The following is a 22,178-nucleotide window of genomic DNA, read 5'->3' on the forward strand; positions in this document are numbered from 1 at the left end:
AAGTGATGGCTAGTGTAGGGGTATGATTTACTATACTAAATCCAGAATCCAGGAAGATGTAGCAGTAGGGAAAGTGATGGATAGTGTAGGGTGTAATTTACTATTCTAACTCCAAGAAGGTGCAGCAGTAGGGAAAGTGATGGATAGAGTAGGGGTGTAATTTACTATTCTTACTCCAGGAAGGTGCAGCAGTAGGGAAAGAGATGGATAGTGTAGGGGTGTAATTTACTATTCTAACTCCAGGAAGGTGCAGCATTGTTAAAAGTGATGGATAGTGTATGGGTATGATTTACTATTCTAACTCCAGGAAGATGTAGCAATAGGGAAAGTGATGGATAGTGTAGGGTGTAATTTACTATTCTAACTCCAAGAAGGAGCAGCAGTAGGGAACGTGATGGATAGAGTATGGGTGTAATTTACTATTCTAACTCCAAGAAGGTGCAGCAGTAGGGAAAGTGATGGATAGAGTAAGGGTGTAATTTACTATTTTAACTCCTGGAAGGTGCAGCAGTAGGGAAAGTGATGGATAGTGTAGGATTGTAATTTACTATTCTAACGCCAGGAAGTTGCAGCAGCAGTGACAGTGATGGATTGTGTAGGGGTATGATATACTATTCTAACTCCAGGAAGGCGCAGCAGTAGGGAAAGTGATGGATAGTGTAGGGATGTAATTTACTATTCTAACTCCAGGAAAGTGCAGCATTAGGGAAAGTGATGGATAGAGTAGGGGTGCAGTTTACTATTCTAACTCCAGGAAGGTGCAGCAGTAGGGAAAGAGATGGATAATGTAGGGGTGTAATTTACTATTCTAACTCCAATAAGGAGCAGCAGTAGGGAAAGTGAAGGATAGTGTAGGGGTGTAATTTACTATTCTAACTCCAGGAAGGTGCAGCAGTAGGGAAAGTGATGGTTAGTGTAGGGGTGTAATTTACTATTTTAACTCAGGAAGGTGCAGCAGTAGTGAAATAATGGATAGTGTAGGGTGTACTTTATTATTCTAACTCCAGGAAGTTGCAGTAGTAGTGAAAGTGATGGATAGTGTAGGGGTATGATTTACTATTCTAAATCCAGGAAGATGTAGCAGTAGGGAAAGTGATGGATAGTGTAGGGTGTAATTTACTATTCTAACTCCAAGAAGGTGCAACAGTAGGGAAAGTGATGGATAGAGTAGGGGTGTAATTTACTATTCTAACTCCAGGAAGGTGCAGCAGTAGGGAAAGAGATGGATACTGTAGGGGTGTAATTTACTATTCTAACTCCAGGAAGGTGCAGCATTGTTAAAAGTGATGGATAGTGTAGGGGTATGATTTACTATTCTAACTCCAGGAAGGTGTAGCAGTAGTGAAAGTGATGGATAGTGTAGGGGTGTAATTTACTATTCTAACTCCAGGAAGGTGCAGCATTGATAAAAGTGATGGATAGTGTAGGGGTATGATTTACTATTCTAACTCCAGGAAGATGTAGCAATAGGGAAAGTGATGGATAGTGTAGGGTGTAATTTACTATTCTAACTCCAGGAAGGTGCAGCAGTAGGGAAAGTGATGAATAGTGTAGGGGTGTAATTTACTATTCTAACTCCAGGAAGGTGCAGCAGTAGTGAAAGTGATGGATAGTGTAGGGTGTAATTTACTATTCTAACTCTGGGAAGTTGCAGCAGTAGTGAAAGTGATGGATAGTGTAGGGGTATGATTTACTATTCTAAATCCAGGAAGATGTAGCAGTAGGGAAAGTGATGGATAGTGTAGGGTGTAATTTACTATTCTAACTCCAAGAAGGTGCAGCAATAGGGAAAGTGATGGATAGAGTAGGGGTGTAATTTACTATTCTAACTCCAGGAAGGTGCAGCAGTAGGGAAAGAGATGGATAGTGTAGGGATGTAATTTACTATTCTAACCCCAGGAAGGTGCAGCATTGTTAAAAGTGATGGATAGTGTAGGGGCATGATTTACTATTCTAACTCCAGGAAGGTGCAGCAGTAGGGAGAGAGATGGATAGTGTAGGGTTGTAATTTACTATTCTAACTCCAGGAAGGTGCAGCATTGATAAAAGTGATGGATAGTGTAGGGGTATGATCTACTATTCTAACTCCAGGAAGACGTAGCAATAGGGAAAGTGATGGATAGTGTAGGGGTGTAATTTACTATTCTAACTCCAGGAAGGTGCAGCATTGTTAAAAGGGATGGATAGTGTATGGGTATGATTTACTATTCTAACTCCAGGAAGGTGCATCAGTAGTGAAAGTGATGGATAGTGTAGGGTGTAATTTACTATTCTAACTCCAGGAAGTTGCAGCATTGATAAAAGTGATGGATAGCGTATGGGTATGATTTACTATTCTAACTCCAGGAAGTTGCAGTAGTAGTGAAAGTGATGGATAGTGTAGGGGTATGATTTACTATTCTAAATCCAGAATCCAGGAAGATGTAGCAGTAGGGAAAGTGATGGATAGTGTAGGGTGTAATTTACTATTCTAACTCCAAGAAGGTGCAGCAGTAGGGAAAGTGATGGATAGAGTAGGGGTGTAATTTACTATTCTAACTCCAGGAAGGTGCAGCAGTAGGGAAAGAGATGGATAGTGTTGGGGTGTAATTTACTATTCTGACTCCAGGAAGGTGCAGCATTGTTAAAAGTGATGGATAGTGTATGGGTATGATTTACTATTCTAACTCCAGGAAGGTGCAGCAGTAGTGAAAGTGATGGATAGTGTAGGGTGTAATTTACTATTCTAACTCCAGGAAGTTGCAGCATTGATAAAAGTGATGGATAGTGTAGGGGTATGATTTACTATTCTAACTCCAGGAAGATGTAGCAATAGGGAAAGTGATGGATAGTGTAGGGTGTAATTTACTATTCTAACTCCAAGAAGGAGCAGCAGTAGGGAACGTGATGGATAGAGTATGGGTGTAATTTACTATTCTAACTCCAGGAAGGTGCAGCAGTAGTGAAAGTGATGGATAGTATAGGGGTGTAATTTACTATTCTAACTCCAGGAAGGTGCAGCATTGATAAAAGTGATGGATAGTGTAGGGGTATGATTTACTATTCTAACTCCAGGAAGATGTAGCAATAGGGAAAGTGATGGATAGTGTAGGGTGTAATTTACTATTCTAACTCCAGGAAGGTGCAGCAGTAGGGAAAGTGATGAATAGTGTAGGGATGTAATTTACTATTCTAACTCCAGGAAGGTGCAGCAGTAGTGAAAGTGATGGATAGTGTAGGGTGTAATTTACTATTCTAACTCCGGGAAGTTGCAGCAGTAGTGAAAGTGATGGATAGTGTAGGGGTATGATTTACTATTCTAAATCCAGGAAGATGTAGCAGTAGGGAAAGTGATGGATAGTGTAGGGTGTAATTTACTATTCTAACTCCAAGAAGGTGCAGCAATAGGGAAAGTGATGGATAGAGTAGGGGTGTAATTTACTATTCTAACTCCAGGAAGGTGCAGCAGTAGGGAAAGAGATGGATAGTGTAGGGGTGTAATTTACTATTCTAACCCCAGGAAGGTGCAGCATTGTTAAAAGTGATGGATAGTGTAGGGGCATGATTTACTATTCTAACTCCAGGAAGGTGCAGCAGTAGGGAGAGAGATGGATAGTGTAGGGTTGTAATTTACTATTCTAACTCCAGGAAGGTGCAGCATTGATAAAAGTGATGGATAGTGTAGGGGTATGATCTACTATTCTAACTCCAGGAAGACGTAGCAATAGGGAAAGTGATGGATCGTGTAGGGGTGTAATTTACTATTCTAACTCCAGGAAGGTGCAGCATTGTTAAAAGGGATGGATAGTGTATGGGTATGATTTACTATTCTAACTCCAGGAAGGTGCAGCAGTAGTGAAAGTGATGGATAGTGTAGGGTGTAATTTACTATTCTAACTCCAGGAAGTTGCAGCATTGATAAAAGTGATGGATAGCGTATGGGTATGATTTACTATTCTAACTCCAGGAAGTTGCAGTAGTAGTGAAAGTGATGGATAGTGTAGGGGTATGATTTACTATTCTAAATCCAGAATCCAGGAAGATGTAGCAGTAGGGAAAGTGATGGATAGTGTAGGGTGTAATTTACTATTCTAACTCCAAGAAGGTGCAGCAGTAGGGAAAGTGATGGATAGAGTAGGGGTGTAATTTACTATTCTAACTCCAGGAAGGTGCAGCAGTAGGGAAAGAGATGGATAGTGTTGGGGTGTAATTTACTATTCTGACTCCAGGAAGGTGCAGCATTGTTAAAAGTGATGGATAGTGTATGGGTATGATTTACTATTCTAACTCCAGGAAGGTGCAGCAGTAGTGAAAGTGATGGATAGTGTAGGGTGTAATTTACTATTCTAACTCCAGGAAGTTGCAGCATTGATAAAAGTGATGGATAGTGTAGGGGTATGATTTACTATTCTAACTCCAGGAAGATGTAGCAATAGGGAAAGTGATGGATAGTGTAGGGTGTAATTTACTATTCTAACTCCAAGAAGGAGCAGCAGTAGGGAACGTGATGGATAGAGTATGGGTGTAATTTACTATTCTAACTCCAGGAAGGTGCAGCAGTAGGGAGAGAGATGGATAGTGTAGGGGTGTAATTTACTATTCTAACTCCAGGAAGGTACAGCAGTAGGGAAAGAGATGGATAGTGTAGGGGTGTAATTTACTATTCTAACTCCAGGAAGGTGCAGCATTGTTAAAAGGGATGGATAGTGTATGGGTATGATTTACTATTCTAACTCCAGGAAGGTGCAGCAGTAGTGAAAGTGATGGATAGTGTAGGGTGTAATTTACTATTCTAACTCCAGGAAGTTGCAGCATTGATAAAAGTGATGGATAGTGTATGGGTATGATTTACTATTCTAACTCCAGGAAGTTGCAGTAGTAGTGAAAGTGATGGATAGTGTAGGGGTATGATTTAATATTCTAAATCCAGAATCCAGGAAGATGTAGCAGTAGGGAAAGTGATGGATAGAGTAGGGGTGTAATTTACTATTCTAACTCCAGGAAGGTGCAGCAGTAGGGAAAGAGATGGATAATGTAGGGGTGTAATTTACTATTCTAACTCCAATAAGGAGCAGCAGTAGGGAAAGTGAAGGATAGTGTAGGGGTGTAATTTACTATTCTAACTCCAAGAAGGTGCAACAGTAGGGAAAGTGATGGATAGAGTAGGGGTGTAATTTACTATTCTAACTCCAGGAAGGTGCAGCAGCAGGGAAAGAGATGGATACTGTAGGGGTTTAATTTACTATTCTAACTCCAGGAAGGTGCAGCATTGTTAAAAGTGATGGATAGTGTAGGGGTATGATTTACTATTCTAACTCCAGGAAGGTGCAGCAGTAGTGAAAGTGATGGATAGTGTAGGGGTGTAATTTACTATTCTAACTCCAGGAAGGTGCAGCATTGATAAAAGTGATGGATAGTGTAGGGGTATGATTTACTATTCTAACTCCAGGAAGATGTAGCAATAGGGAAAGTGATGGATAGTGTAGGGTGTAATTTACTATTCTAACTCCAGGAAGGTGCAGCAGTAGGGAAAGTGATGGATAGTGTAGGGGTGTAATTTACTATTCTAACTCCAGGAAGGTGCAGCATTAGTGAAAGTGATGGATAGTGTAGGGTGTAATTTACTATTCTAACTCCAGGAAGTTGCAGCAGTAGTGAAAGTGATGGATAGTGTAGGGGTATGATTTACTATTCTAAATCCAGGAAGATGTAGCAGTAGGGAAAGTGATGGATAGTGTAGGGTGTAATTTACTATTCTAACTCCAAGAAGGTGCAGCAATAGGGAAAGTGATGGATAGAGTAGGGGTGTAATTTACTATTCTAACTCCAGGAAGGTGCAGCAGTAGGGAAAGAGATGGATAGTGTAGGGGTGTAATTTACTATTCTAACCCCAGGAAGGTGCAGCATTGTTAAAAGTGATGGATAGTGTAGGGGTATGATTTACTATTCTAACTCCAGGAAGGTGCAGCAGTAGTGAAAGTGATGGATAGTGTAGGGGTGTAATTTACTATTCTAACTCCAGGAAGGTGCAGCATTGATAAAAGTGATGGATAGTGTAGGGGTATGATTTACTATTCTAACTCCAGGAAGATGTAGCAATAGGGAAAGTGATGGATAGTGTAGGGTGTAATTTACTATTCTAACTGAGGCAAATGAAATTTTGCCTGACCAGGATGCCCCCTACGTATACCCTATGTTACATGTTTGTGCATGTCACCCATGCATATTTCTCTTAGTGGCCTGAATCACAAGGCCTCTGCACTCACGTCCTGCATTAAGGTGCCTCTCATCAAGTTTCCCAAACGTTAAGCTAACATGAAGGCCCATGTATTTGCATTGTGCACTTTTTAATAAATATCGTAATGAACCACTTTCTGAATTAAGGGTTTTTCATGGCTCAGACACTCTGAAAGCTACAGTTACGTATCCCTGACCTCGCATACTTCTAGCTCAGCCGAGAGAAGCCCAGCAAGGGTTGCCAAGACAGTGTTTTGCAAAATAGTTATCTGCTTGTTGTACAGAATCACATTCCTGCCCGGTTAACAAGAATAAACAGAACCCGTCCGTAAAGATAGAGACCTAGCCTTCCTGTCTCCGTTTAAATGTAATTACAGTACTTGCATCTGAAGAAAGCTCACAGCACAAAGAAATATATGCCCTTTCTGTCTTTTAGCGATGAGCAACCTTTGCTTCAGATAATACATCCCCGACTCAAGATATCAGATAGTACCAGATGTGCTGGTCGCTCTGACACTGAAGGTTCTCTACTAGACTTAAAGTCAGCTCCCCCCAGTTACACGTCAATTGCACGTCATGATCCAGTTGCGTGCACAAGTAGGGCAAAGTTCCAGCCTGCCATGTAACTCCTCCTCTATGTAGCTACCCACCTATGACCCACCTATCACACACCTATGACTCATCAAATGCACGCCCACATGCTCTTATCTCTTTCTTTCTTGCTCTGCCTGAAGCGCTCCTCCCTATGTACAAGGAGAAATGTATATATATGATTTTCAGAGATTAATTGTTAGAAGACCCTTCCTGATCCTCAGTGGAGATGGAACAGATTCTCCCTTAACTCGAGTTATTGGAATAAAGCCCTTTTAACTTGGACACCACGGACTCTCTGCCTCTCTTTTGATACATGCTAATTGTTAATGCCTAGAAATTATGCCAGGGTAATATTTTATTTACCACATTAATCTGGCGCCCGAATACAGGGACTATCCCTTTCCCCACGCGCCGGTGACGTAGGTACAGCTCTTGCCCCCTTCTACAGCCGTGACGGACTTCAAAGTGCGCACCAGCGGGACTTCCTGCTTACTCCCTTAGGCCCACGGAGGAGACGGACTGCGACCAGGCGTCCACACGAGGCGGTGAGGATTGCGGATCATCCCAACCAGAGCCCACCCGTGAGAGAGCAAGGTCCGAGGTTTCCAAGGCCTACCTGTTCCAAGGCGCAAGCGTAGTATCGAGTTTCCGAGGCCTTCAAGTTTCAAGTCCTGTTTCCCGGTGAGTACCACTATGGGGAATGCATAAAGTTCAAGACGGGTCCACGGTAACACGTGGGCACGGTAAAGACGGGTTCATTTTACATGAAAACGGTCAAGACGGGTTCACGTTAATGCGTGATCACAGTAAAGACGTGCCTCATTTCCATGAGCACGGTCAAGACGTGTTCATTCACATGTTCACGGTCAAGACGGGTCCACGGTAAAACGTGGGCACGGTAAAGACGTGTCTCATTTCTCAGACCGGTATGGCTGTACTGTATTTCAGTGCATAAAGTTTTTCAAGTACATGTTGAGCTCTCTGTATCAGTTTAGGTTGTAACTGTTTTAGTGTTTAATATTTGTTTGTGTGTGAATGATTGTTGATTATTTCAGTCTATTTTTGTGAATATTGGTTTCAAACATGCCATTGTTTTCAAAGTTGCGTCAGATAGGGACCAGAAAAGGTATACTAGAAGAGTCTGTTAACATCCCGCCTAGAGACACATCTGGTCATTGTATGTATAATAAGCATGGGTTAGACACCATTTTTTTGGGGGGATTTCTGGGTAGACTATACAAAGGACTTAGAGGAAAAATATAGATGGCCTATCTCGGGAACATGGGATCCTGAATGCATTATGAGAGTAGAGGAAGCGCTATGGAAAAAGATGTCAAGACCCTCTCAGAAGGATGCCATTGAATTGTGGCGCAAAGAGTCACATAGGAGGATAGAGAAAGAATTGAATAAAGCAGATAGAACTAGACAAGCAGGGGAAAAAGCCAAAGAAAAAGAACTACGGGAGGAGGGGGAACGGGTCAAAACAGAACAGACTGACAGAGAAAGAAATGCCGTCATTACTGTTATTTATCCCGTCCTCTCGGAAGAACTAGCTAGAGTGACCACCTCAGTAAGTCCCAGTAGGTCACGAACGCCACCACCTGTACCATTTAGAGTATGTAGAATAAAGCCGACAGCATCAGAGGCTTTTATTTCCTCCTATCTAGAAGAGCCCGCACCGGACTACGTAAACGCAGATTTCCCTCTGCCCCCATCGGCCAGATAAGTTTACTGTGGAGTTCCTTGTAAATAGCTCCTTGTAAATATGGTTTATGAAGAGCATGTAATTATTATGACTTGTTGAGTTTCTTGTGAATATGGCTTGTGAATAGCGCCATGTGGTTATGGTTTGTGCAGAGCATGTTATCATTACGTTAGGCAGGAGAGAGCTGGATCTCTTTCAAGTGCTTGAAGAAAGGTTTTGAAGATGTGCGTACGTGTTATGTGATAACGTGGAGAAATGAGTTCATGACTTTCCCATGTACTGCAGTCATTGGGGAATGATTGTGCTTCAGCTGCCAAAGGGTTAATATCTTGTATTGAGAAGGCAGTATTTGTTTTAACATGCTGTTTAACAAGGTGTTGAGGGATTTTGGCGTTTTTTGGTGTTTGCGGGGGGCGTGTTTTTGAGCGGAAATTCGTACCCATTCCAGTGGAGGGATTTGGTTGCTGTTTGGTGAGGATTTAGGGAATCGCTTGGACTACTGTGATGCCAAATTTGAAAAGGATCCGAGCTGTGGAAGTGGTGAAAAAAGCATGTTTTGTGCGGAGGTGCGATTTGCCATGTTATCCAATGGGCGTATTTCTGAAAATTGAGAAATTATTTTGGGGGTGTTCCAGGAGCGCTAGGGGACCGGGGGTTGGATCAGCAGTAGAGGAGGTGGATGGCCAGGTGTGCTGAATTTTGGGGATTTATGGCTTGGGCGGAAGGGTGTGTTTGGCTAATGTGTATTTTTGGAAAATGGAGCTGTTTTGATTTGTGCGTGCTTTTAGGCCGAGATTTCGTGGTGTGCTAAATAGTTCTTAACTGAGTCTGCGGGATCGGCTGAAACTTGGGAGTGTCTAGTTTTGCGGCAAAGTAGTTTGGAAGTGCGTTTTGGCACGATGTCATGGCTGTATAGCTCACATGCATGGTTATGTGAGCTGACACTAGAAGTCAGTGAGTATTTAGTTGATTGATGGTTTGATTTAACTATTTCATTGGTTGCTGGGTCTGCCTATGTGCTTTGTCAGCTTGCTGACTGAATGGTAATTTAACATTCTATTTTCAAATGCAGTCTGCGTATTTTTGTGTGTTTGCCTTGGAACACTTGATTTAATGTGTTTGACTCAGAGGTCGGTAAAGTTGTAAATAAATCAGTCGGATTGAGATAAGGGTTTGCACAGAGGGTGCTTTAATGTTTTCACGACTAAGGGTTCCTTTCAAAGGCACGGTTGAGAAGAAAATATAAAACAGACCCATCATAGAATGTGCTTTTAATTAGTGTAATGCAACCGTGTGCTTTTTTTAAAATAGAAATGTGTTCTACAAAATATACATTATTTTTCCCAATGCAAGCTGCCCTTTAGAATAGCGTGTGACAGTTAATCCACTCAATTAGAAAACATGGCTTTTTGATAAGGATGAATCTGGCCCTTTTAATAGGTAGAATAGAAGAGCTTGCACACTTAATTATGAAAATCTTGGTTATGCAATGCAAAATTATGGTGTTTCACATGTTATTTTCAAAAAGTAAAATGTGGTGTGTTTTCATGCCGTGTTGTTCTGTTTCTTTTTTCCTTTGCAGCTAGTATCAATGTTTTATGATATAATTATTTTAAAATGCTAGCATGTGTCTAAACTACGAAATAAAAATAATAAGTCCTTATTAATTACTGATTTTAGGATGCTTTTTATCACGTTTTAAATTTGCTTCAGTTAAGTTAGAGAATGTTGGTTAGCCCTGTGGCCTGGGTCCAGATATGTTTTGAATTACAGAATGTGTTTTTCGACCTTGAAGTGGCTCAGGCTGAACCATAGTTCAGCCAGGCCCCGTAGTGGCCTGGCTCCCAGGGAGAGATGTTTTGTGAAGGGAGGGCTTTTCCCTCTTGGAGCCGAGCATTGCCTGTCTTGTTATGATTGGCCATACTCCAATTCCTTTCCGCGGAAGAAATGTTTATATAAGGTGGGGGTCAAGTTGCTCTTCCTTACAGTCAACACTGGAAGCTTCATTGACTTCACGACAGTGCATGCTTGCAAATGAATAGTTTTTCCCTCGTAGTGTAAACAGAATAATTGGCAGGAGTTTCGCTCTTGCAATGAGCCCTAGTATTTACAGTCAGGCATTGAAAATACAGCTGGACAGTATTTATATACCTACCAACACAGCACTGATACAGTATGTAGACGACATCCTAATTACAACATGATCTGAACCAGACTGCGAAAATGCATCACTGACAGTTTTACACTTTCTGGCAGATAAGGGACACAAAGTGGACTTCAAAGCTGCAATTCTGTGAAAAGCAAGTGGTGTACCTTGGACACTTGCTTTCCAAGGAGGGTGGACAGCTAACACAAGAACATACCTTGGCATTTGAGGAATTAAAAAGAGCATTATGTCAAGCGCCAGTTTTAGCGACTCCATGTTACAGTAAACCTTTTATGCTTTTCGTAACTGAACGGGATGGAACAGCGTTATCTGTCCTCACACAAGATCAAGCAGGAAAACACAAGCCGTGTGCTTACTTTTCTAGTACACTAGATCCAGTGGGCCCAGGCTCTGCCTGCGTGCCTGAAATCAGTTGCAGCAACAGCCCTAGCCAGAAGACAAAGTGACTCAATAGTGTTGGGACACCCTCTGACAGTACAAGTACCACATGCAGTAGAGGTTCTCTTAAACAGGATACAGACACAACACTTGACTGTAGCGAGACTGACAGGATATGAACTGACATTATTTCAGCCACACATAGAGATCAGACGTTGTAATATTCTGAACCCTGCAACACTTTTGCCCTCAAGTACAGTAAATGCACCACCACATGACTGTGTGGAAATAATGAATATAGTGACGAAACCAAGACAAGACCTGACAGATATTGCACTTCCAGACCCTGACCTGATACTCTATGTAGATGGATCATGCATGAGAACGAGTGCAGGAGAGTTAGTAGCAGCATGGTCCGCTTATTCAAGCCCTGTTAGAAGCACTACATTTACCTACAGCCATTTCTATCCTGAAATGCAAAGCTCACACCAAAGTTACAGACACCATTTCCCAGGGTAATGACCTGGCAGACCGAACAGCTAAACTTACAGCCCAGACAGCCCAGACACCAACAGACACGACAAGGACAGAGGTACCATTACTGACAAAATGCATGACAGTCAGGGATCCTTCTCAAGATGTACTAGACATACAGACACATGCCACTACAGATGAGATAAAGAAATGGACTGAACAAGGAGGGGTCCAGACTGACCAAAGTTGGATGACTAAGGGAAAAGGTACATGGTTAAAAAGCAATGATAGACAGCTTACAGAATATTTGGTGTAACAAGCACATGTGTGCAGCAGCGAAACAGAAAGTACGAACATGTATGATCTGTTGCCAGTTCAATCCAGGTAAAGGCATTCCGGTAGAACAAGGCGGATTTCATCCTCCTGACCACCCTTTTGAGGTTCTCCAGATGGATTATATCCAAATGGACAGATGTAAAGGTTACAAGTATGTCTTAGTAGTAGTGTGTGCACTATCCAAATGGACAGAAGCATATCCAGTTCAAGATTACACTGCTGTGACAACAGCCAGGCAATTGGTGCGCGAGTTCTGCCCCAGATATTGCCCGTGTCATCTATTCAGATAACGGGCAGCCATTCTCCTCTGAATTAATGAAACAAGTGTCTCTTCTGTTAGGATATAGATGGAAGTTCCATTGTGTACGACACCCAGAAGCAGCAGGCCTTGTAGAAAGACAAAACTCGCAAAGATTTGTGCAGATAAAGGCGTGGATTGGATGGTAGCCTTGCCGGTTGCCCTCTTTTACATGCGTATGGTAGCCCATTCCAGAACAGGCCTATCTCTGTATGAAGTAGTTTTCGGTAGACCGCCAAATATGTGGGGTACGCCTATGCCTAAAAGAAAATTACTGATGTTGACAGTAACATGCTGACAGATTACCTGACTTCCTTGATGTCTGCACTACTTTCTTGTCGTTCACAGGTTGCTGCCGCCTTCCCTGACAACACCCAGGTCAAGGAACACGCCATTGTCCCTGGGGATTTCATTTGTGTCCGAAATTTTGATCGTTCAAGCCCCCTTGAGCCGCGCTGGAAGACACCGAAGTTGGTGCTACTAACCACGAGGACCGCTATTAAAGTGGAACATTGAAAAAAATATCTTGGACAATCTGGAACTTTTGAAAAAATTATAAACAATACAGACTTTGCGCCGTTTGCGCCGCCTTTGCTAGAAAAGACTCCACAGCAGGAGTATAAATCTCAGTTAAGATCTAGTAAGTCAGACGTAGTTTAATTGTCTAAGTCCACTCGGTGGTGAATCTGTTAGACTAGATTTCTGACATGTATAAGATCACAGACAAGAATAGCAAGAAAACCCAAATGAAAGCAAAGTACTGCAAGCTATTTCGCAGTAGATGTATAGTTACTTTGATCATTCTTTTTATTCTGTGCATTGTTATAATCTGTGTCAGTTTATTACTACATGTTTTCTTTCCTATTTCCTCACATATGCACTCTTCCAGTAACAGCACCATAGAGCATACATTTAGTGAATTGCCACCTCATGAATTGTCATTTCGACTTGCACTACGTAACAATACATTCATTCGTATGTTACACCATTCTCACCAGACCAGCAATGCAACTGACTGCTGGGTATGTGGCCAACTGCCCCCTAATCAGAAAACGAAGGGAGTTCTGCCATTCTATCCTTTTAACGTTCTCACACAATGGTTCATGTGGAGCATGGTTTGCTTTAATGACTTCAATAGATAGAAAGTACATAGCTTATCCAGGTGGCTGGATATATGGAAACCTGAATAAAGTAATGAATAAGGCATGTTTCCCAGACGAGTATGAGCAGGGAAATGCATCCGTTAACTTTATAATGTTAAATGTTCAGCCCAAGCAAAATACAGGTCCACCGTTTATTTCAGTCCTGCCAGCAAAAGGTGATTTATGTGTCAGAAAGAAGGGCTCAGTACTCATGGGACACAGCGAGTGTAACGCTGTGGTAGAGTTTAATGATAAAGGACATTCTTCTTTCAAAACATCACGCCATACCTATTTCATTTGCGGTCAGACAGCCTATGTACATCTGCCCTTAGACTGGGGTGGGACATGTTATATAGCGTTCCTGCTTCCACCCGTTTTTCTAGCCCCATCCAATTATCATAGAGATTCACGACTAGAACATGTTAGAGTAAGGAGGGAGACAGATACCTCAGGGATTGATCAGACTGAAACAGCTTGGGAGCAATATACAGATTTCAACAAAGGTTTCTTTTTCTTCATAGGTCCCGTCCAAAACAGTAAACTGATACGCAAGTTAACAAGGACTCTTGAAGCAGTAGTGAATGTGACTGCATCTGCCCTGGCGAACTTGACCCAGGAACAGTCTGCTATTAGACTTGTCGTTCTTCAAAATCGCCTCGTTCTAGACGTCATCTTGGCGGATAGGGGCGGAGCCTGTAGAGTGATTGGCTCTACTTGCTGCATTTTCATCCCAAATAACGCGCCATCTGTGTACGCAGCAATAACAAGACTCCACAAGATTGCTCATGATATACATCAAGACCCAGGCACATGGACTTTGTCCAGTTGGCTCTGGGGTGTAATATCGGCATGGGGATGGAAAGTGGTGTCGTTCCTAGGACTTATACTACTTATATTATTTGGTTGCTGTCTCTGTCTGCAGTGTGGCCCGGCCATTTGCGGCCTGTGTGCAACTGCATGTGTTCCACATCCACGTATACAAAGGATTAAAGACGAACAAATGATGCTGTATGATCAAATATACGGTCTCATGAATATAGATGTATCCTGAAGGGTAATGTAGGGGACAAGGAGGGAATGAGGAAAATGAAATTTTGCCTGACCAGGATGCCCCCTACGTATACCCTATGTTACATGTTTGTGCATGTCACCCATGCATATTTCTCTTAGTGGCCTGAATCACAAGGCCTCTGCACTCACGTCCTGCATTAAGGTGCCTCTCATCAAGCTTCCCAAACGTTAAGCTAACATGAAGGCCCATGTATTTGCATTGTGCACTTTTTAATAAATATCGTAATGAACCACTTTCTGAATTAAGGGTTTTTTCATGGCTCAGACACTCTGAAAGCTACAGTTACGTATCCCTGACCTCGCATACTTCTAGCTCAGCCGAAAGAAGCCCAGCAAGGGTTGCCAAGACAGTGTTTTGCAAAATAGTTATCTGCTTGTTGTACAGAATCACATTCCTGCCCGGTTAACAAGAATAAACAGAACCCGTCCGTAAAGATAGAGACCTAGCCTTCCTGTCTCCGTTTAAATGTAATTACAGTACTTGCATCTGAAGAAAGCTCACAGCACAAAGAAATATATGCCCTTTCTGTCTTTTAGCGATGAGCAACCTTTGCTTCAGATAATACATCCCCGACTCAAGATATCAGATAGTACCAGATGTGCTGGTCGCCCTGACACTGAAGGTTCTCTACTAGACTTAAAGTCAGCTCCCCCCAGTTACACGTCAATTGCACGTCATGATCCAGTTGCGTGCACAAGTAGGGCAAAGTTCCAGCCTGCCATGTAACTCCTCCTCTATGTAGCCACCCACCTATGACCCACCTATCACACACCTATGACTCATCAAATGCACGCCCACATGCTCTTATCTCTTTCTTTCTTGCTCTGCCTGAAGCGCTCCTCCCTATGTACAAGGAGAAATGTATATATATGATTTTCAGAGATTAATTGTTAGAAGACCCTTCCTGATCCTCAGTGGAGATGGAACAGATTCTCCCTTAACTCGAGTTATTGGAATAAAGCCCTTTTAACTTGGACACCACGGACTCTCTGCCTCTCATTTGATACATGCTAATTGTTAATGCCTAGAAATTATGCCAGGGTAATATTTTATTTACCACAAACTCCAGGAAGGTGCAGCAGTAGGGAAAGTGATGAATAGTGAAGGGGTGTAATTTACTATTCTAACTCCAGGAAGGTGCAGCAGTAGTGAAAGTGATGGATAGTGTAGGGTGTAATTTACTATTCTAACTCCAGGAAGTTGCAGCAGTAGTGAAAGTGATGGATAGTGTAGGGGTATGATTTACTATTCTAAATCCAGGAAGATGTAGCAGTAGGGAAAGTGATGGATAGTGTAGGGTGTAATTTACTATTCTAACTCCGTAAAGGTGCAGCAATAGGGAAAGTGATGGATAGAGTAGGGGTATAATTTACTATTCTAACTCCAGGAAGGTGCAGCAGTAGGGAAAGAGATGGATAGTGTAGGGGTGTAATTTACTATTCTAACCCCAGGAAGTTGCAGCATTGTTAAAAGTGATGGATAGTGTAGGGGCATGATTTACTATTCTAACTCCAGGAAGGTGCAGCAGTAGTGAAAGTGATAGATAGTGTATGGTGTAATTTACTATTCTAACTCCAGGAAGTTGCAGCATTGATAAAAGTGATGGATAGTGTAGGGGTATGATTTACTATTCTAACTCCAGGAAGATGTAGCAGTAGGGAAAGCGAAGGATAGTGTAGGGTATAATTTACTATTCTAACTCCAAGAAGGTGCAGCAGTAGGGAAAGTGATGGATAGAGTAGGGGTGTAATTTACTATTCTAACTCCAGGAAGGTGCAGCAGTAGGGAGAGAGATGGATAGTGTAGGGTTGTAATTTACTATTCTAACTCCAGGAAGGTGCAGCATTGATAAAATTGATGGATAGTGTAGGGGTATGATCTACTATTCTAATTCCAGGAAGACGTAGCAATAGGGAAAGTGATGGATAGTGTAGGGGTGTAATTTACTATTCTAACTCCAGGAAGGTGCAGCATTGTTAAAAGGGATGGATAGTGTATGTGTATGATTTACTATTCTAACTCCAGGAAGGTGCAGCAGTAGTGAAAGTGATGGATAGTGTAGGGTGTAATTTACTATTCTAACTCCAGGAAGTTGCAGCATTGATAAAAGTGATGGATAGTGTATGGGTATGATTTACTATTCTAACTCCAGGAAGTTGCAGTAGTAGTGAAAGTGATGGATAGTGTAGGGGTATGATTTACTATTCTAAATCCAGAATCCAGGAAGATGTAGCAGTAGGGAAAGTGATGGATAGTGTAGGGTGTAATTTACTATTCTAACTCCAAGAAGGTGCAGCAGTAGGGAAAGTGATGGATAGAGTAGGGGTGTAATTTACTATTCTAACTCCAGGAAGGTGCAGCAGTAGGGAAAGAGATGGATAGTGTAGGGGTGTAATTTACTATTCTGACTCCAGGAAGGTGCAGCATTTTTAAAAGTGATGGATAGTGTATGGGTATGATTTACTATTCTAACTCCAGGAAGGTGCAGCAGTAGTGAAAGTGATGGATAGTGTAGGGTGTAATTTACTATTCTAACTCCAGGAAGTTGCAGCATTGATAAAAGTGATGGATAGTGTATGGGTATGATTTACTATTCTAACTCCAGGAAGTTGCAGTAGTAGTGAAAGTGATGGATAGTGTAGGGGTATGATGTACTATTCTAAATCCAGAATCCAGGAAGATGTAGCAGTAGGGAAAGTGATGGATACTGTAGGGTGTAATTTACTATTCTAACTCCAAGAAGGTGCAGCAGTAGGGAAAGTGATGGATAGAGTAGGGGTGTAATTTACTATTCTAACTCCAGGAAGGTGCAGCAGTAGGGAAAGAGATGGATAATGTAGGGGTGTAATTTACTATTCTAACTCCAATAAGGAGCAGCAGTAGGGAAAGTGAAGGAGAGTGTAGGGGTGTAATTTACTATTCTAACTCCAGGAAGGTGCAGCAGTAGGGAAAGTGATGGTTAGTGTAGGGGTGTAATTTACTATTTTAAATCCAGGAAGGTGCAGCAGTAGTGAAATAATGGATAGTGTAGGGGTATGATTTACTATTCTAAATCCAGGAAGTTGCAGCATTGATAAAAGTGATGGATAGTGTATGGGTATGATTTACTATTCTAACTCCAGGAAGTTGCAGTAGTAGTGAAAGTGATGGATAGTGTAGGGGTATGATGTACTATTCTAAATCCAGAATCCAGGAAGATGTAGCAGTAGGGAAAGTGATGGATACTGTAGGGTGTAATTTACTATTCTAACTCCAAGAAGGTGCAGCAGTAGGGAAAGTGATGGATAGAGTAGGGGTGTAATTTACTATTCTAACTCCAATAAGGAGCAGCAGTTGGGAAAGTGAAGGATAGTGTAGGGTGTAATTTCCTATTCGAACTCCAAGAAGGTGCAACAGTAGGGAAATTGATGGGTAGAGTAGGGGTGTAATTTACTATTCTAACTCCAGCAAGGTGCAGCAGTAGGGAAAGAGATGGATACTGTAGGGGTGTAATTTACTATTCTAACTCCAGGAAGGTGCAGCAGTAGTGAAAGTGATGGATAGTGTAGGGGTGTAATTTACTATTCTAACTCCAGGAAGGTGCAGCATTGATAAAAGTGATGGATAGTGTAGGGGTATGATTTACTATTCTAACTCCAGGAAGATTTAGCAATAGGGAAAGTGATGGATAGTGTAGGGTGTAATTTACTATTCTAACTCCAGGAAGGTGCAGCAGTAGGGAAAGTGATGGATAGTGTAGGGGTGTAATTTACTATTCTAACTCCAGGAAGGTGCAGCAGTAGGGAAAGTGATGAATAGTGTAGGGGTGTAATTTACTATTCTAACTCCAGGAAGGTGCAGCAGTAGTGAAAGTGATGGATAGTGTAGGGTGTAATTTACTATTCTAACTCCAGGAAGTTGCAGCAGTAGTGAAAGTGATGGATAGTGTAGGGGTATGATTTACTATTCTAAATCCAGGAAGATGTAGCAGTAGGGAAAGTGATGGATAGTGTAGGGTGTAATTTACTATTCTAACTCCAAGAAGGTGCAGCAATAGGGAAAGTGATGGATAGAGTAGGGGTGTAATTTACTATTCTAACTCCAGGAAGGTGCAGCAGTAGGGAAAGAGATGGATAGTGTAGGGGTGTAATTTACTATTCTAACCCCAGGAAGGTGCAGCATTGTTAAAAGTGATGGATAGTTTAGGGGCATGATTTACTATTCTAACTCCAGGAAGGAGCAGCAGTAGTGAAAGTGATAGATAGTGTATGGTGTAATTTACTATTCTAACTCCAGGAAGTTGCAGCATTGATAAAAGTGATGGATAGTGTAGGGGTATGATTTACTATTCTAACTCCAGGAAGATGTAGCAGTAGGGAAAGCGATGGATAGTGTAGGGTGTAATTTACTATTCTAACTCCAAGAAGGTGCAGCAGTAGGGAAAGTGATGGATAGAGTAGGGGTGTAATTTACTACTCTAACTCCAGGAAGGTGCAGCAGTAGGGAGAGAGATGGATAGTGTAGGGTTGTAATTTACTATTCTGACTCCAGGAAGGTGCAGCATTGATAAAAGTGATGGATAGTGTAGGGGTATGATCTACTATTCTAACTCAAGGAAGACGTAGCAATAGGGAAAGTGATGGATAGTGTAGGGTGTAATTTACTATTCTAACTCCAGGAAGGTGCAGCAGTAGGGAAAGTGATGGATAGTGTAGGGGTGTAATTTACTATTCTAACTCCAGGAAGGTGCAGCAGTAGGGAAAGAGATGGATAGTATAGGGGTGTAATTTACTATTCTAACTCCAGGAAGGTGCAGCATTGTTAAAAGGGATGGATAGTGTATGGGTATGATTTACTATTCTAACTCCAGGAAGGTGCAGCAGTAGTGAAAGTGATGGATAGTGTAGGGTGTAATTTACTATTCTAACTCCAGGAAGTTGCAGCATTGATAAAATGATGGATAGTGTATGGGTATGATTTACTATTCTAACTCCAGGAAGTTGCAGTAGTAGTGAAAGTGATGGATAGTGTAGGGGTATGATTTACTATTCTAAATCCAGAATCCAGGAAGATGTAGCAGTAGGGAAAGTGATGGATAGTGTAGGGTGTAATTTACTATTCTAACTCCAAGAAGGTGCAGCAGTAGGGAAAGTGATGGATAGAGTAGGGGTATAATTTACTATTCTAACTCCAGGAAGGTGCAGCAGTAGGGAAAGAGATGGATAGTGTAGGGGTGTAATTTACTATTCTGACTCCAGGAAGGTGCAGCATTTTTAAAAGTGATGGATAGTGTATGGGTATGATTTACTATTCTAACTCCAGGAAGGTGCAGCAGTAGTGAAAGTGATGGATAGTGTAGGGTGTAATTTACTATTCTAACTCCAGGAAGTTGCAGCATTGATAAAAGTGATGGATAGTGTAGGGGTATGATTTACTATTCTAACTCCAGGAAGATGTAGCAATAGGGAAAGTGATGGATAGTGTAGGGTGTAATTTACTATTCTAACTCCAAGATGGAGCAGCAGTAGGGAAAGTGATGGATAGAGTATGGGTGTAATTTACTGTTCTAACTCCAGGAAGGTGCAGCAGTAGGGAGAGAGATGGATAGTGTAGGGGTGTAATTTACTATTCTAACTCCAGGAAGGTGCAGCATTGATAAAAGTGATGGATAGTGTAGGGGTATGATTTACTATTCTAACTCCAGGAAGATGTAGCAATAGGGAAAGTGATGGATAGTGTAGGGTGTAATTTACTATTCTAACTCCAGGAAGGTGCAGCAGTAGGGAAAGTGATGGATAGTGTAGGGGTGTAATTTACTATTCTAACTCCAGGAAGGTGCAGCCATAGTGAAAGTGATGGATAGTGTAAGGTGTAATTTACTATTCTAACTCCAGGAAGTTGCAGCAGTAGTGAAAGTGATGGATAGTGTAGGGGTATGATTTACTATTCTAAATCCAGGAAGATGTAGCAGTATGGAAAGTGATGGATTGTGTAGGGTGTAATTTACTATTCTAACTCCAAGAAGGTGCAGCAGTAGGGAAAGTGATGGGTAGAGTAGGGGTGTAATTTACTTTTCTAACTCCAGGAAGGTGCAGCAGTAGGGAAAGAGATGGATAGTGTAGGGGTGTAATATACTATTCTAACCCCAGGAAGGTGCAGCATTGTTAAAAGTGATGGATTGTGTAGGGGTATGATTTACTATTCTAACTCCAGGAAGGTGCAGCAGTAGTGAAAGTGATGGATAGTGTAGGGTGTAATTTACTATTCTAACTCCAGGAAGTTGCAGCATTGATAAAAGTGATGGATAGTGTAGGGGTATGATTTACTATTCTAACTCCAGGAAGATGTAGCAATAGGGAAAGTGATGGATAGTGTAGGGTGTAATTTACTATTCTAACTCCAGGAAGGTGCAGCAGTAGGGAAAGTCATGGATAGTGTAGGGGTGTAATTTACTATTCTAACTCCAGGAAGGTGCAGCAGTAGTGAAAGTGATGGATAATGTAGGGTGTAATTTACTATTCTAACTCCAGGAAGTTGCAGCAGTAGTGAAAGTGATGGATAGTGTAGGGGTATGATTTACTATTCTAAATCCAGGAAGATGTAGCAGTAGGGAAAGTGATGGATAGTGTAGGGTGTAATTTACGAAGGTGCAGCAATAGAGAAAGTGATGGATAGAGTAGGGGTGTAATTTACTATTCTAACTCCAGGAAGGTGCAGCAGTAGGGAAAGAGATGGATAGTGTAGGATTGTAATTTACTATTCTAACTCCAGGAAGTTGCAGCAGCAGTGACAGTGATGGATTGTGTAGGGGTATGATTTACTATTCTAACTCCAGGAAGGCGCAGCAGTAGGGAAAGTGATGGATAGTGTAGGGATGTAATTTACTATTCTAACTCCAGGAAAGTGCAGCATTAGGGAAAGTGATGGATAGAGTAGGGGTGTAGTTTACTATTCTAACTCCAGGAAGGTGCAGCAGTAGGGAAAGAGATGGATAATGTAGGGGTGTAATTTACTATTCTAACTCCAATAAGGAGCAGCAGTAGGGAAAGTGAAGGATAGTGTAGGGGTGTAATTTACTATTCTAACTCCAGGAAGGTGCAGCAGTAGGGAAAGTGATGGTTAGTGTAGGGGTGTAATTTACTATTTTAACTCCAGGAAGGTGCAGCAGTAGTGAAAGTGATGGATAGTGTAGGGGTATGATTTACTATTCTAAATCCAGGAAGATGTAGCAGTAGGGAAAGTGATGGATAGTGTAGGGTGTAATTTACTATTCTAACTCCAAGAAGGTGCAACAGTAGGGAAAGTGATGGATAGAGTAGGGGTGTAATTTACTATTCTAACTCCAGGAAGGTGCAGCAGCAGGGAAAGAGATGGATACTGTAGGGGTGTAATTTACTATTCTAACTCCAGGAAGGTGCAGCATTGTTAAAAGTGATGGATAGTGTAGGGGTATGATTTACTATTCTAACTCCAGGAAGGTGCAGCAGTAGTGAAAGTGATGGATAGTGTAGGGGTGTAATTTACCATTCTAACTCCAGGAAGGTGCAGCATTGATAAAAGTGATGGATAGTGTAGGGGTATGATTTACTATTCTAACTCCAGGAAGATGTAGCAATAGGGAAAGTGATGGATAGTGTAGGGTGTAATTTACTATTCTAACTCCAGGAAGGTGCAGCAGTAGGGAAAGTCATGGATAGTGTAGGGGGTGTAATTTACTATTCTAACTCCAGGAAGGTGCAGCAGTAGTGAAAGTGATGGATAGTGTAGGGTGTAATTTACTATTCTAACTCCAGGAAGTTGCAGCAGTAGTGAAAGTG

The sequence above is a fragment of the Lissotriton helveticus genome, chromosome 8 (genome assembly GCF_964261635.1).
Source record: "Lissotriton helveticus chromosome 8, aLisHel1.1, whole genome shotgun sequence".
In the NCBI taxonomy this organism is placed as follows: Eukaryota; Metazoa; Chordata; class Amphibia; order Caudata; family Salamandridae; genus Lissotriton; species Lissotriton helveticus.